General features: G+C 37.5%; 1 protein-coding gene and 3 long non-coding RNA genes across 6 annotated transcripts in view; 1 reads left to right on the plus strand and 3 right to left on the minus strand.

Moving 5' to 3' along the window:
* LOC145231946 (asparagine--tRNA ligase, cytoplasmic-like) overlaps positions 1-4,680 on the minus strand; it is a 22,763-nt gene extending 18,083 nt beyond the window's left edge. For 2 of the 3 annotated variants that reach the window (XM_080096416.1, XM_080096415.1), the window contains exon 1: positions 3,467-4,680. The gene's annotated coding sequence lies outside the window, so the exon portion shown is untranslated. The remainder of the gene's footprint in view (positions 1-3,466) is intronic. The other variant, XM_080096417.1, reaches the window with a different exon arrangement.
* On the minus strand, positions 1,586-3,239 carry LOC145231950 (uncharacterized). Its single transcript, XR_013860797.1, has 2 exons — positions 2,734-3,239; positions 1,586-2,491 (listed from the first exon to the last, which is right to left on the minus strand). It is a non-coding gene; the product is annotated as an uncharacterized LOC145231950 (long non-coding RNA).
* A 1,282-nt stretch (positions 4,681-5,962) lies between the features above and the next one.
* Positions 5,963-13,622, minus strand: LOC145233399 (uncharacterized). Its single transcript, XR_013861085.1, has 2 exons — positions 10,962-13,622; positions 5,963-10,885 (listed from the first exon to the last, which is right to left on the minus strand). It is a non-coding gene; the product is annotated as an uncharacterized LOC145233399 (long non-coding RNA).
* On the plus strand, positions 13,604-15,075 carry LOC145233400 (uncharacterized). Its single transcript, XR_013861086.1, has 2 exons — positions 13,604-14,029; positions 14,253-15,075. It is a non-coding gene; the product is annotated as an uncharacterized LOC145233400 (long non-coding RNA).
* The last annotated feature ends 880 nt before the right edge of the window (positions 15,076-15,955 follow it).

Genomic DNA, 15,955 nt, shown 5'->3' on the forward strand with positions numbered 1-15,955 from the left:
ACTCATTGTAAATGCAGGTTTTTGCTTGATAAATCAATCTTCTTATTATTTATCCTCTTCACATTTATTTCTTCTTTCATATAACTGTGGCACCCAATATGAGTATGTTATTGTGTGGAAATTGGGTTTATGAGGTGCTTCATTTTTTCATTAATAAAATGTTGCCCTTAACTGTGCATTTGTTATTTCATCATTTTAGGTACTAGTCTTAACTGGTTTAAAATCACAAAGGGCTTGATGTAAACAAAAACGGTTTTCGCAGTTCAACTCTAAACTACATCTAGTAAACGCATAAAACATATCTTTACAATCTAACCACCACATGATAAATGATAGGCGTACATCATAAGCGAACGAAGGGCATGACCACTTTAAAATAATCTTATGCGCTGACGACCTTTGTAGCATATACAGGCTCCAGATCACAAACGGTTTTCACAGGTCAACTCTAAAATACATCTAGTAAACGCATAAAAAATATCTTTAGAATCTAACCACCACATCATAAAAGAGAGGCGTACAAGCGAACGGAGGGCATGACCGTTTTAAAATGATTTTTTGCGCTGACTACCCTTGTAGCATATACAGGCTCCAGATCACAAGCGGTTTAACTTAAACCTTAAACCGTTTAAGTTAAATGAAAATGGTTTTCACAGGTCAACTCTAAAATACATCTAGTAAACACATACCAAATATCTTTATCTTCTAAGAAGAACATCAAAAACAAGAGGCGTACATCATAAGCGAGCGCAGGGCACGACCGCTAGTGCTGTCGATTTCATGTAGGCCTATAGCATGTAAATTTCTTGTAGCGTGTAGAATACAATCTCAACGTATAGTGATGATGAGCGCCTCTTGATTTTAGGGTAATGATAAGAATTGATTGATATTTTGCATGCGTTCACTCGACGTAGGTCTAGTTTAAAGTTAACCTGTGAAAACCGTTTTCAATACTTTATGCCGTTTGTGTTCTGGAGCCTGTACATGCTATTGGGTCGACAGCGCATAAAATTATTTTGAAGCGGTCATCCCCTTCGTTCGCTTGTACGCCTCTCTTTTATGATGTGGTGTTAGTTCTAAAGATATTTTTTATGCGTTACTAGATGTATTTTAGAGTTGACCTGTGAAAACCGTTTTTGTTTACCTTAAACCGTTTGTGACCTGGAGCCTGTATATGCTGCAAAGGTCGTCAGCGCATAAAATTATTTTAAAGCGGTCATGCCCTTCGTTTGCTTATGATGTACGCCTCTCATTTATGATGTGGTGGTTAGATTCTAAAGATATTTGGTATGTGTTTACTAGATGTATTTTAGAGTTGACCTGTAAAAACCGTTTTCATTTAACTTAAACCGCTTGTGATCTGGAGCCTGTATATGCTACAAGGGTCGTCAGCGCGAAAAATCATTTTAAAGCGGTCATGCCCTTCGTTCGCTTATGATGTACGCCTCTCATTTATCATGTGGTGGTTAGGCGTTTACTAGATGTAGTTTAGAGTTGAACTGTGAAAAACGTTTTTGTTTACATCAAGCCCTTTGTGATTTTAAACCAGTTAAGACTAGTACTTAAAATGATGAAATAACAAATGCACAGTTAAGGGCAACATTTTATTAATGAAAAAATGAAGCACCTCATAAACCCAATTTCCACACAATAACATACTCATATTGGGTGCCACAGTTATATGAAAGAAGAAATAAATGTGAAGAGGATAAATAATTAGAAGATTGATTTATCAAGCAAAAACCTGCATTTACAATGAGTACACTAAAAAGGGGTCATCAAGTAAACAGACTGAGAAACAAAAAAGGTGAAACAACATTGTACAGCTGAAAATGCAATGTGTTGCGAGTTACTGAAATAAAATTAAACCAGCTACCATGTGAAAGATGAGGTTGTATCAAACAAGCTATCATAGAGATTACTGGTTAAAAATAAAGGTTTTTCATTCCTGTCACTTTTACTGAAAGAGTCTACATCAAAGTGAAAATGTATAAATATTTACCCAAAAGATGCTTTTTTAACGACGCCATGATTATGTCATGTAGGTAAGACAGCGTTAATACCAACAAATGTTGAAACACATCTAACCAACACAACAGGTTTGCCTTAATTTGGGTACGAGATTAAAATAACACCAACAAATCATTGAACACATCTAACATAACAAGTTTGCTTTAAATTGGGCACAAGAATTGTTAAATAAACCTGCCTTCAGGTAGTACAGCGGCAAAAAACACACATATTTCGATTTGATTCATGTAAAACTGAAGTGTGTGGTGAATATCTTAAAATAAAATGTTCCCCTGTACGTGAGGCAAGAAGCATTTTGTATGCATCAATGATTTAGCTGACACTTCAGTGAGCTCATTTCACCCACACCATTCTTCCACAATCAATTACTTTCTTCCATGTTGTCCAAGGCAATCTTGAATTACCTTTGGAATGATTCTGCTGCTTTTTTCTGCTTCTATTCAGTTTTGCAGATGTTGAACTGCAACAAAAAATAAAAGAAAAAGTGTATGCAACATTTAATTTGACAAGTAGGAGTTTACACAAAAATGCTTGAGTTAGGCCAGTAGAAATGAAAGCCAATGTTTTACAAAACCAGGATCACACTAGAGATGAGCTACTATATTTTTAAACATGCCTAAATAAATAACAAATTATCATCTGCTAAAATAATAGAAACAGTTGAGAATGACAAGCATATCATGACAATTGACAACCACTCACCATCTTTCATTGCTTTTCAAATCCAATGTCCCAAGTCCTTCATTTGATAGTGTGCTAGGCATTAGTTTGCTTCATGAAGCACTAGAAATGCTTTCCCCACCCTGAACTGTCACTTTTCATTACTCCATTTGTTATCAGAACATGGATGCCTATTAGATACAACAACCTTGGCCCATTTTGTACTTTACAGTTTACAATCGAGGAGAATCTGGTACTGCTGCTATTTCACTGCTTAAAATGCGTTTGCTTTTGTCATAACAGTTCACATTTAACTGCCAATTTCATGTAAAACCCATTTCACCTGCGATTATTTCCACAGAAAATACAATATTTTTCAATAAAAAATAAATTTATTGCTTCACTACCATTGCCGATAAAATCGGGCTGTGTTATAACACATGTTCTAAAATTATAACACCGCCCGATAAGAAACGGGGATTTTTTCATAACACAAGCGCTTCTAATCGAGCACTTGTTGACGAATCGGGTGGACGTACTTCGAATTCGCTTGTAACGCATAACAACAGCGGGATACAAAAAGCTATAGGAAACAATAGTTATTGGGCAAACAAAGGGGTCAACAAAGATTCAGTTCATAACATATTTCTGTCAGTGCTGCTGATAACAATATTTAAAATAAAGAAAACTGCAAATAAAGCATCCAGGTGTAGAAATTTGTAACTATGTTTTATTATTCAGAGAAATCATATGCCCATAGTTGTTGTTTATATACCTTTAAGTGCTGGTTGAAGTTTCTGCTACAAGCTGCGTCGCATCGTTCGGATCCTGTGTATAGCAAGCATACAATTTCGGAACGCAAATTCGGTCCGTTTACGCAAGTCAGATTACGGACCGTTTTTCCGCACGTTAACGCAATGCGCAGTCTGTGTCCAGACAGAGCATACAAAAAAGTGAGTGTGGCGTAAGGGTACAAATAATGAATTGTTAAAAAAAATTAGGTAACAAAACTTTGCGTAATTACAAAATTTTTAAATGTGATATAAGTCAAAAGCGTTGTGTTTCCGTTTCATATCGGAGTATTTTATAAAAGGCCGAAACTTAACAAATTGATAAGAAATTTACACACAGTAGCCTACACAACGAATTATTGATAAGAATATTTACGCAAGACAGCAATAAAGTATAATTATTGCTTATTAGTTCCCGTTTCGCATGAATAATCACCCGCGGTGTTACAAATTGAAAACTAAACTGGTGTCACAAATTGAAATATAGTTTTATGGCAACAACGATTCAGTGTTTTAATTTGTTTTTAATCAAGGATGAGTTCACTCTTACGCTTGTGGATCTTTGTGTGCTAATTCCCGTTTAAATAAAAGTTAAACTACTTTTAGCAAGGTAATACCGCCGAATGTCTACAACCACTTGCAAGGCCTACACACGACCATCTAATTTCAATGTAATGAGCTACGATATAACACACATGGCAAAATGCTAGATACATAGTCAGACAACAATTCTAAATATTAACAACACATCATAGATTGCCTATACAAACAGAAGGATAAACATTAGGCTTAATAAACTGTTAGTCTAGGTTTTAGTCTCAATAGAACCAATCCCATCCTTAAACATAAACAAACATCAAGTGGAAACCAAACGTTTTGTCGCAAATCCGAGTACCGAGCGGGTGCAAAAGAACAGGACATCCTGTTTTGTTTGCGAAACATTAAGCATCTATTTTGAAAAATAATCACGTTTCAAACAAAACGGAAATCAGTCTGGGTCTGTGTTAAAATCACACCATATGTTGGATTATGCAACATCACACGCCAGCAGAGAGGAATTGCTAGTCCTTTCAAAGAAGTTTTGTTAAGATAACCAAGTAATTACGAGGCCAATGGTTCACAACCCATTTCGCCGAATTCCTCACCTAATAGTTGAAAACGTTCTTATTCCTCCCCGACAAATTAAAACGCAGATGCTAAACCACACAAAGACAATTAAAATTTAAGTTTCAAAAATTATATATGGGTAGATGCGCAAATTTGCTATAAAAGCGAAAACAACCGGATTAATCCCAAAAAATGTCGATAAAGAGCAATTTATGAGCTATTTTTGTCTAAATTGTCTGCATTTTAACAAACATACGGTGGTCGTGTACTTATTATCCTGTAAATAAGCCTAAAATTCAAAGGGTACTAGGTCTGTATGAAAACGTATTGCGTTAGTGTTAAAGTATATCATTTACAGTTTGGTAAAAGAAAGATTTGGCAACAAAATGGGATTGTGCTATCATGTACAGCAGACCCAGACATAAACATTCTTCCCTATGCATCAACTTCAAGAAAAAAAAAATTGGTAAACAAGACGGATTTGGAAAAACAATTGAAGACACTCAGAATTTCCTTACAGATTCCACTGGACATTTCCATCTCACCAGTATACAGGGACGCGTTAGCTCCTTTTCAATTTGAATAAGTAGTTATTATAGTTGCGATAAGGTCATCTCCGTGTTTGATATAGTTATAGCGTGTTTCTGTTCAGTACCAATCGTCTTCTTACACGTGAAAGAGGGCGAATCGATTTAAACAATAGTCTCTGTCATAGTTCCATCACACGCTTCATATTCAATGTCACTTGCCATCATATTGAAAGAATATTTCAGTTTTCGTACAGTACCAAACTTACTTAAACTAAGATTCGCAACGTCATGCAGGCTACTTTATGCAAAATTATCTCTTTATGTAACACAACTGAGGCGTAAATTCAAACGACAGACGGATCAAAAAGGAGCGGGCTTTTAAGAGAAAGAAAGAAAGAATGGGCTCTTATAATGCTGAATGTTGTGGTTACGCCAAGAAATAATGTGGTAACAAAATTAAACATGAAATTACACAACAAACTGTTTCCTGTGACGTCACAAGTTAAGTTACAATTGATGTTCTGCTTGATAGCACAAGCCTGCTTACTGCTGATTTTTCTGCCTTGTTTACATGGTCGAAAAGTTCGGTTGTCAGAAAGTTTGGTTTTCAGAAAAGTTTGGTTGTTGTGTTATAGCTGCAACCCACTGATCTCTATAAACCCTGGATTGCGCTACTGGCCGTCACGGTTGAAGCAAGTTGAAGCGTAATGGCGGCCCAAAAATGCATTGCGGGCAATGGGGAGAGAGTGGAAAAATGTCGATAATTTTTATTTTAGGCATCTGTATAGCGATTTTTTCAGATATGATTTGTAACTTAATAGGACGCATGTATTCCAGTGTGTAATAACATATAAATATGCGTAGATTGACTGTGATGTGTATTAGTGTAGGTGTACTGGATATACGTTATTAAGTTAGTGTTGAAATAAATCATTACTGAGTGGAAATAAATGGGGTCTAGTGCAGTGCTCCGCAACCTTTTTTCGCACACGTCACACCATACATGAGTTAAATGTTTGGCGGCACACCGTCCCAAAAAATGCGATTTGAATTTTTGAAAGCCTAAAAACGCATTAATCTAGGGGTCCTAAACTTCTTTGAGGGCCAAAAACATTTTTTTTACGTTGGTAAAGGGCCGTACTATTGGAACTACTTTTTTTGTAAAAGTAATATGAACAAAAATATTATGTCCTTGAAAATGTTGTGCGTTTATGCCAGTGGTTCTCAAACTTTTTTGACCGCGACCCAAATCTGAGTTTTATGAACATCTCACGACCCAAGTCTCAAACATCAAAAAATGTATACTTTTTTGATATGCATGAAATAGAAAAAGACACAGACAACCAGTTGTAGTACACAGTACTATGAAACAATTTATTACAAACAAATGATTTATTTTTCTTAATTGGATTGACAAAACTGCAATTTTTCCTCCATAATATCTTCAATGCAAGGCTCTATTTTGCATTCGGGAGACCACTTGATATTTTATATTTAGTGAAAGGTCTGTGATTCGACTGTTCGATAACGAGACTGATTGCAATTTCAAGGTCACGTCGTCGCCGCTTAGGAATCTGGCCATGTCAAAATGGCTGCAGGCTTAACACATTGTAGGTTTGCAGCACCATGATCATTGATAAAAGTGAATCCTAATTTTAAAAAAATGTTTCCCTTTTACGAATACTTACGCATCCTTAAACGCTAACTGTTACATCTCCACGTTGTGTTTGGCATGACCAACTTGTCCTGTTATTTCCCCTGCTATAACGTAACAATCGCCATGTGCGTTACAGTAAAATTGAAAGGCTATTGTTGGCATGTTGCAGTGATTGGTTCATTTTACTGTACAGCGTGGTCGAGTGAGGTGACTTTATTACTGCATAAAGTAAATTCGTTTGTGTTTAATTAATGCCGCAAGAGTTCGTTCCTTTGGGCCGAATAGAATCACCACAGCGCGACCCATATTTTGACCCTGCGCGACCCATGTTTGGGTCGCGACCCATACTTTGAGAACCACTGGTTTATGCCATATAATGTGCATAAAACATTTGCAATGCAATAAACAAGAAACAGACGGTGTAGCAAAGTAAAAATACCAAGTGCAGTAAACTTCTATGTCGAAAACAATGGCATACAATGCCGAAACAATTGAAAAATTTGACGCAACAATTGGAATTGCTGATTTCACCAGGAGGAACTATTTCCATCATACGATTAAAACGTCGCATTTATTTCTAGCCATTACTAATAAAGAATAATTGTTTCTTAAAATCGGTGGTCTGACAGGGTATTCCACCTGAGGTAAACACCTAAAATTTAAAAGTTAGTTCGCGGGCGGCACAAAAACCCTCTTGGGTCCACACCGTGCCGATTAAGCCATTATGACGTAATAAAACACGAATGCAAAGTATATTATGACGTAATAAAACACCAATGGGTAGTGTAGCTTTAGTTTGGTGTTGTGAACTGTATCGTTTACTAGAATGTTAAAATACACAAAAACAATTTTAAAACAAAAAGTTACGGTTTTGCGGCGGCACACCCAGCATCGTCTTGCGGCACACCAGTGTGCCGCGGCACACCGGTTGCGGAGCACTGGTCTAGTGTACAATTGTACGTACATAGGTTAATGACGTCACAATATCATGAAATTACGTCACAACATAGTTTAGGTCATATGATGACGTCATGCAAAATTTTGCGTATCTATGACGTCATTAACCCTGTTTTTAACAGCACTAAAATTTGACGTCACTCATGCGCCCCCTTGCAAACCACTGTGGTAAAAAGGGGGAAATAAAATGGAAAACACATTTAAGGTACAGTAACAAATTGTACTTAAACAAGTTTTATACATCACTGCTAACATTTGAGCGTTTTTGAAAGCAAAAAATACTTAAAATACCCAAAAATGCTGCACTATAAATACGAAAATGTGAAAATACAAAAAAAGGTTATCAAACAAAGACATGTTCATTAGGATGATGATGACTCAATCGTTTTTTTTTTTCTCAAATACCTCACGGAAAATGTGTCAACAGAGAAAGCTACAACACAGAGTTGCAAATGGGCCTGAAACTGGAGCCCGACCCGAAAGTAGAAGCACGAAACTCGGCCGAACCCGAATCGTTTTTGAGAAGCCCGTTTAGGCCGGAAAGTTTTATTGACAGGCGTATATATTAAAGCAGGGATGTCCAACACGTGGCACGCGTGCCAAAAGTGGCACGCAGAGCATTTGAAAATGGCACGCAATTTTTGGACATTCAGATAGTAAACATTAGGATTTGTCACGCAATTAATATTTTTCTATTGATTCTTTTTGGCCTTTATTCTAACCAGTAAAAATGATCAGTATCAAGGTTACACAAATCCACTAATTAAATTGGTCGTTTTTAGACTCGATCCGTCTACTTTTAGGCGCTTGAAACTGTCGAATTCTGGATAATTCCGGGCCTTTATGATATTCCATGTTATGGATTCTGCGCTTTAAGCGACATGGTATGTTATAAAAGGTTTCTGGAGTATCATAAACAAGTTTACTCGCGTTTGACAACATATTTTTTTCTACGGTTAAGACGTTTAAGACATGGTTTGGAAAAAGTAGGCCTACCAAACGTTGGCACGCGAGTATATTTTTTTATACCTAGATTGGCACGGCGGTGCTTTCGAGTTGGACACCCCTGTATTAAAGCTTCAGAAAAGACGAAGACAATCAAAATACAATTGGTCTTAAACATAGGGTTTTAGGGCTGTTTGACATTAGGTCAGGACCAGCAGCTGGCTACTTAGCTCGCTAAGCATATTGAAAAAAAAATGCCGATACAAGTGTAAAGTCAGGCCCGAATCAAGCCCGTTTTTCATGAAACCCAAACATGACCCGAAGCCGGCCAGTGAAGTCAGACCCGACTTACAACTCTGCTACAATACCACCAGTTTTGTAAGGACGTTTTTTAAAAAAGTTATCTTTTCAATCACTTTTTCTTGAAACGAAGTTGGAAAAGGCGGTAAAACCAGAGTAAGTCACCAAGAAAATCTTGCAAATTGTGCTACCGTGTAACCAAAATATATTTTGGTGGCCATAGCGTTAGGAGAAAAACTATGTGTCGTCCCAACAGTGTTTTGTTTTTTGTCACTTAACTTGCTTGTTGCAAAAAATGATTACGTAGCAAAACATGAAAGATAGTCAGGAAGCGCGAAAAAAGGAGGGAGCACCTAGTGAATGCCGATAGAAAAGAATGTGCTGTACATCGTCTTCTTCACATATCGAGTTAGGTGCATTACGAGTATGATGTGCGGTAAATCCGATTTTAAAGTTTCCAACAATTTGAACGACCAAATGAATTCTACACGACCATATAATGTCTTTTTAACTGCATTGTTAATCAATTATTAAAATGAACTGTGATGTTTCTGGCACTCCAAACGAAATTATGTTATGTAGCATGTTACTTACACAAAACACGATAATTTTCAAGCACAATCCAAGATGTTTATCACGTGACCGTTTTTATCGCTGTTTACTGCACGTTTTTACCAGTCATTCGCGCTTGTTTTCGCATGTGACTTGTAATTTTGCCATTTGCCAAAACCAACAAAAAATTGTGGGGCTGCTCAAAAATACGTAAGCCCAAAGCGTGCGCACTCTACACAAGGCCGACATGCCACAACTAAATTGTCTGCTGAGAGAAAAGTAATCAAGCGATCGACTTGAAATTGCTCATCAGCTTTTTTGAGGCTTCTCTCTATTTTTTACCGTCTTTGCCGACTTCGAATTCCAAAAAATGACTTTGTGACGTCACAATTACCATTTTTGAAAAAGTTTCTTTGGGAGAGGGGGCACTGTGCAGCGCCCTCCGGTGACATATCTACCGGGGGTGCATCAGTCGACGGTAGTGGCCCTAAGGTTTCCTGCGATGGCTCCCGCTTGTTGCTAGCTCGTCGCAAAGCCGAGATGTAGCCTCTCAAACATTCCCTCATAACATTTGCTTTTCCTCATGCCGTGTTTTTGGAATCCCCTGTTGTGTAAATACATTTAAAAAGGAATATCGTCATAATGCCTCGCGCCATAGAAATATTATGATTCGTAATTATTTTTTGTTGTTTTTTAGTCAATATTGTTTGTTGTAATGTTAATTATTGTAAGCATTTGTGAAATTAAGTCTTATTTTACACTTTTATCAATTTAGTCTCATGCTGGCTCTCTTGTTGTTGGTTTATCAACAGCTAATTTGTAATTTGGTGTTGTACCTAACTTTTGTTCGGTAGTTTATTTCGACCTTGTTGCAACAGTAAGCCTGTTCACATGCACAAATTGACCCGGGTAAATGACGTAAATTTACCCCGATTTTTCAGAAAAGATAAAAAGAAAAAAGGCAACTGGAGTAAATTTGGTGGGTAAATTTTGAAAAATTGGGGAAGAACGAAACAGTTTCTGAAGGTAACGAGGAAAGAACAAAGTATTCGTGCGGATTGATACCTTACATTACAATTGAAAAAAAACATGTAACACTAGCTCGCCTTTCTTTGCTTCACTGAGCTGCTCGTCTTTGAGAGCTAGCTCCCTTTCTAACAATAGCTGCCTTGTTGCCATTTCATTTTTGCGCATCGAGCGGAGATTGCTGCTCTGTGGCTGAGACACAGTTGTTGATGTGCCTGGCGCTGCAGTTGTTCACTCAACAACAACCATTCTGCTCTCTTCGTTGGGGGTGGCCTCTGCGTCACAGTCAAAGTTGTTTCCCAAAGGAAACACTTGTGATGGAAGGGCTGCTGCACATAAAAAACACTCTTGTTAAAAAAAAACTTGACTGCTACAATCATAAGTTTACAACTGCTCTCACTGTACCTGTGACCAACTCGGCAAGAGGGTCCTCAACAAGTAGTGGTTGCCCACCGGTGGTACTAAATACCGCATGTGGCCGCATGTGACCGCATGTGACCGCATGGTATACCGCATGCTACCGCATGTGACCGCATGTTATCACACGGCAGGAATCTGTGAAGGACTTAAATATGCTTTTACCAAAAAATAATTTTGCGGACTTTTGAAAGCGCTGACGGTTAGAGCTATTAGGGTTGGGTGAAGGTTTGAAATTAAAATCAATCTAGAATCTGGTCTATTTTACCCCTAATGGGGCTGGAATTCTTACATTTCACATAACATGGTGTATTTTAAGAGGAATCACATGCGGTCACATGCGGCACATGCGGCCACATGCGGTCACATGCGGTATTTAGTGCCACCCGTTGCCCACCACCTGTCTTGAACATCTCTCGCCTGTTGTCGGCATGCAATTTCTTGGATCTGGCTTTCTGGTTTTTCCACAGTCGCTTTAAATGGCTAGTGTCACAAGGGTTTTGGACACAGCTATTATAAGCTTCCGTGACCTGCTGCCAAGCCAATTCCTTGCGCCGTGCAGAAGCCTTGTCGGTAGCTTTGCATTCAATCACGTCACTGAAGTCGAACTTCGGATCAGTGAGCAAAGCTGCCAACCACTCTTTGTCAGCATCAACAAAGCTGTGGCGTGCCCTTTTGCTGCAAACTTCTATTGAAGACATTGTTCTATAATCATAAATGAGTTATAGTGCCTAAAAAAAACACAACTGTTAGCTGACAGATATCAGTAATAAAGCTATTTACACTGAACTTGATACTCGCAAAAAGTTCTCAAGAGAATACAACTACTTTTTGTCAAAGTTGAGGAACAATCCTACAAAAAAACGGTACTGTCTAAACTTTTTTCGCCGCCGTCTGCCTCATTTCTGTCCACTCCAAAATGTTAGCGACAACTTTCCTGTTGCAATTTGCCGTCCAAACCTATTCGCGCCAAAACAAAAGCTGAGTCACAACGGAAAATTTGGCGTCAGTGATGCGTGACAGACCAAATCCAAGGCTTGGCTGAACCGAGCTTGATCCGAGTTTCTGCATACCGCTGAGCCGGGCCTATGATCCGGGGATCGGCTGAGCCTCGATTGGCGCTAAGCCGCGACTTGAGATAATCCAGGTTTCTGCATTCGGCCCTAATTGTTTCTAGTCACTATGACGTAACAAATACACTATTGAAATGTTTATTTTTCAAACTACTCACCCGTATGCAGTGCTGGATTAACCTATAAGCAATATAAGCACGTGCTTAGGGCATCAAGTAGAGGAGGGGCACCACAGAAATGGTTTCTAGGTAAATTATTGAATCTAACAAAAAACTACAACTATATTCAAAATGTAATGAAAATGAAGAAGTTCTGTTTATAAAGCGAGAAAATCAAATAAAATAACTGACAAAAGGATTAATTGCGTGCTATATGACGTAACAACGTTGCGTTGTTCTGTTTGTTAAAACCTGAAACAGTCAAGACTCATGGCTGCCCAACCCGTCGATCGCGATCGACTGGTCGATCTCGGACTGATATCAAGTCGACCGCGAGGGATTCAGAAAATTATTTAAAATACTTGTTTTGTAATGCGTTTTTAGAGAATTTTGCCCTACATAGATGACTTTATTGTGAAAGTTATTCATTAGGATTTGTTGATATGTTTACACACCCGATCCGTCTGGAAGTCCCCGATTAAAATCGGCTGTGTTACGCAGAATAATGCGTTTCTTATCGGGCGGGATTAGAATCTTTAGAACCTGTGTTATAACACAGCCCGATTGCGGACGGTTTTATCGGTAATGGCAGTGGAGCATTAAATTTGTTTTTTATTGGCAAATATTATTTTTGCTGTGATAATAATCGCAGGTAAATTGGGTTTTATATCAAAATGGCAGTTAATTGTAAAACAGCAAGACAAAAACAAATGCATTCTAAGGTGTGAAATGAATATGTTAAACACTAAAATGAGCCAAGAATCAAGATTGAAGTACCTGATTGGCATCAAGGTTCTGGCAAAGAAGCAATGCAAAGAGACTGCATCAAATCACGTGTTCAAATCACGTGGTCTCTCCGGATTAATCAGCAAACATCTGTTCTTTTCTCGAGATTGCTTTTTGTAATTTATATTTTTTCCCTTTTTGGACGACCTTATTAACCTTGAGTTAATCAAGCGTAATGACTTTGGTACATTGATTTCTAATCCCCGTGTGTCCAATTTCTTATCTCTCAAATTGGTTCGCCCTCTCGTGATTTAACGAACACGCAACTTTTAACCTTCTGAAAAAGTAACTGCGCATAGCCAAACTAAAATTAACTCTAATCATTACTAGTTTAATGCATGTTCACTAACCATTATCTTCTAACTTACTTTTACCATGGCTCATAAGGTGTCCGGCATTTTGCCAAAATTTATGAAATTTGCAGTGTGTGCAAAGCTGACTCCGGTTAATAACTGAGCATAGCACAGACTTAAGTATCTACTTCACGAGTTTTATTACAAGCAACATAACAAACAGACGAACACAGATAACTTTCTTTTACAAGTTCAACGTAACACCAAGTTGACGAGCGATTCGTACATTAAGCGAATAATGACAGAATATAATATTCGCACATTGACCAGAATGAGACTTGGAATTATAATCGGAATGAATCTCAATGTTTGTGGCGTGGTATTTATAAGTCCGGTATTTTACTTAATCAAGATTAGAATCGATACGACGATACGATACGAGAGATAAGAAATTGGACACACGGGGATTAGAAATCAATGTACCAAAGTCATTACGCTTGATTAACTCAAGGTTAATAAGGTCGTCCAAAAAGGGAAAAAATATAAATTACAAAAAGCAATCTCGAGAAAAGAACAGATGTTTGCTGATTAATCCGGAGAGACCACGTGATTTGAACACGTGATTTGATGCAAGACCTTTCAGGGAGAAGAATTTCCAGTTCTTACCTTTATATGAAGCAAAGTGAGGACCAGCACACTGTCATATGAGGGACTTGTAGATTGGATTTGAATTGAAATGATTCACAGTAAGTGGCTGCCTTGTTACTGCCTTTCTAAACTCAACTCTTTCTGTGTTTCTGGCTCATGTTATTTTGAATTTTAGCACAGCTAAAACCCCCAATATTGAATATTAACTCTGTTTTATAACACTTAGACTGCTTATTGGTGACTAAACTCAAGCCTCTTTTGTTTAACCCATAATTGTCAAGTCAAATGAGCATAGACTATATCTTTATTTTTTTATTGCAGTTCACCATCTGGAAAAATGCTTAAAGCTTGAAACAATCAACAGGAACATTCCATATCCAAAAAATTGAAGAAAGTCTCATTGCAGAAGAATTTTGTCGACAAAAACAGCACTCTCTTAAAGTGTCAGCAAAATCATTGATGTATACAACCTGTTACTTGCCTCACAGGAGAAAATTGTATGTCGAGATATGCACCACATACTTTAGTTTTACATGAATCAAATCGGAATATGTGTTATTTCTTTTCCACTGTTCTGCCTGCCTGCCTGCAAGTTTATTTATTAGTTCTTATACCCAAATTAAGAAATTGTATTCAAACATTTGTAGGCGTTGATATTATTTTACCTCCATGGTGATTATGGTCGCATGTAAATTCTGAGAATGTTTTGCACTCTGGTGTAGAATCGGACAGTAAAAGTGATTCATCAGACATAAATTGAGAACCTCTAGTTTTGACCAGTAGGCTAGTCTGCATGATAGCATGTTGTAACAATTGTGTGGTTCAACCTCATTTCCACATGATATCTGGTTTAATTTTCTTGATAATTCAGCAAATCATTACATTTTCAGCTGCACAATATTGTTTCACCTTTTTGTTTTATTTTAGTCAGTTTACTTAAAGATCCTTGTTTAGTATGTACTATGTACTTGTAAATGCAGGTTTTAACTGACCAATCAACCAATTGCTGTGAATGTAATTATTTATTCTCTTCCCATTTATTTCTGCTTTCATATAACTATGGGACTCAACTTGAAAATGTTGAAGTGTGGAAATTGGGTTCATAAGGTGAATTTTCCATCAATAAAGTGTTGTCCTCACTGTGCATTTGGTGTTTCATCGTTTTCATTAGTACAGGCTTTAACGTGTTTGAGACCACTAACGGCTTGAGGTATATGGAAACGGTTTTTACACGCCAACTCTAAACAACATTCAGTAAACGCTTGCAAAATATCGTTAAAATCTGATCATAACGTCGAAAATGAGAGGCGTACATCATAAGCGAATACATGGCATAACCGCTTTAAAAATGATTTTTGCGCTGTCGAATTATGTAGCCTATAAAAGCTCCAGATGACAAACGGTTTAAGGTAAACGCAAACGGTTTTTACAGGTCAACTCTAAAATACATCCAGTAAAGCCATACAAAATGTCGTTTAAATCTGATCATAACCTCGTAAATGAGAGGCGTGCATTATAAGTGAATGCAGGGCGTGACCGCTTTAAATATGATTTTTGCGCAGTCAACCAATGGTAGGCTATACAAGCTCCAGATGTTAAACGGTTAAAGATAAACACAAACGGTTTTCACAGGTCAACTCTAAAATACATCCAGTAAAGGCAAACAAAATATCGTTTAAATCTGATCATAACCTCGTAAATGAGATGCGTGCATTATGAGCGAATGCAGGGCGTGACCGCTTTAAATGTGATTTTTGCGCTGTCGAATTATGTAGCCCAGTGTTTCTTAACCTTTTTCGCGCTCGTACCCTTTGAGCTTTCATGAAATTTTCTCGTACCCCCTGTTTACAATGGCCCACGGAAGTAAATATAATTGTTAAAGTAGGGATCAAACTTAGTGTATTTATAACTTGGGTGTTGAATGCATGCATAAAAACAGTATTGTAAGTAGTACAAAACTAACATGTTTTAGATATATAACAAACTAACTTGTTACGCATTCTTCATAAATATGCTTATAATTA

Source organism: Phallusia mammillata, chromosome 6, assembly GCF_965637545.1.
Source record: "Phallusia mammillata chromosome 6, kaPhaMamm4.hap1.1, whole genome shotgun sequence".
NCBI classification, from domain to species: domain Eukaryota; kingdom Metazoa; phylum Chordata; class Ascidiacea; order Phlebobranchia; family Ascidiidae; genus Phallusia; species Phallusia mammillata.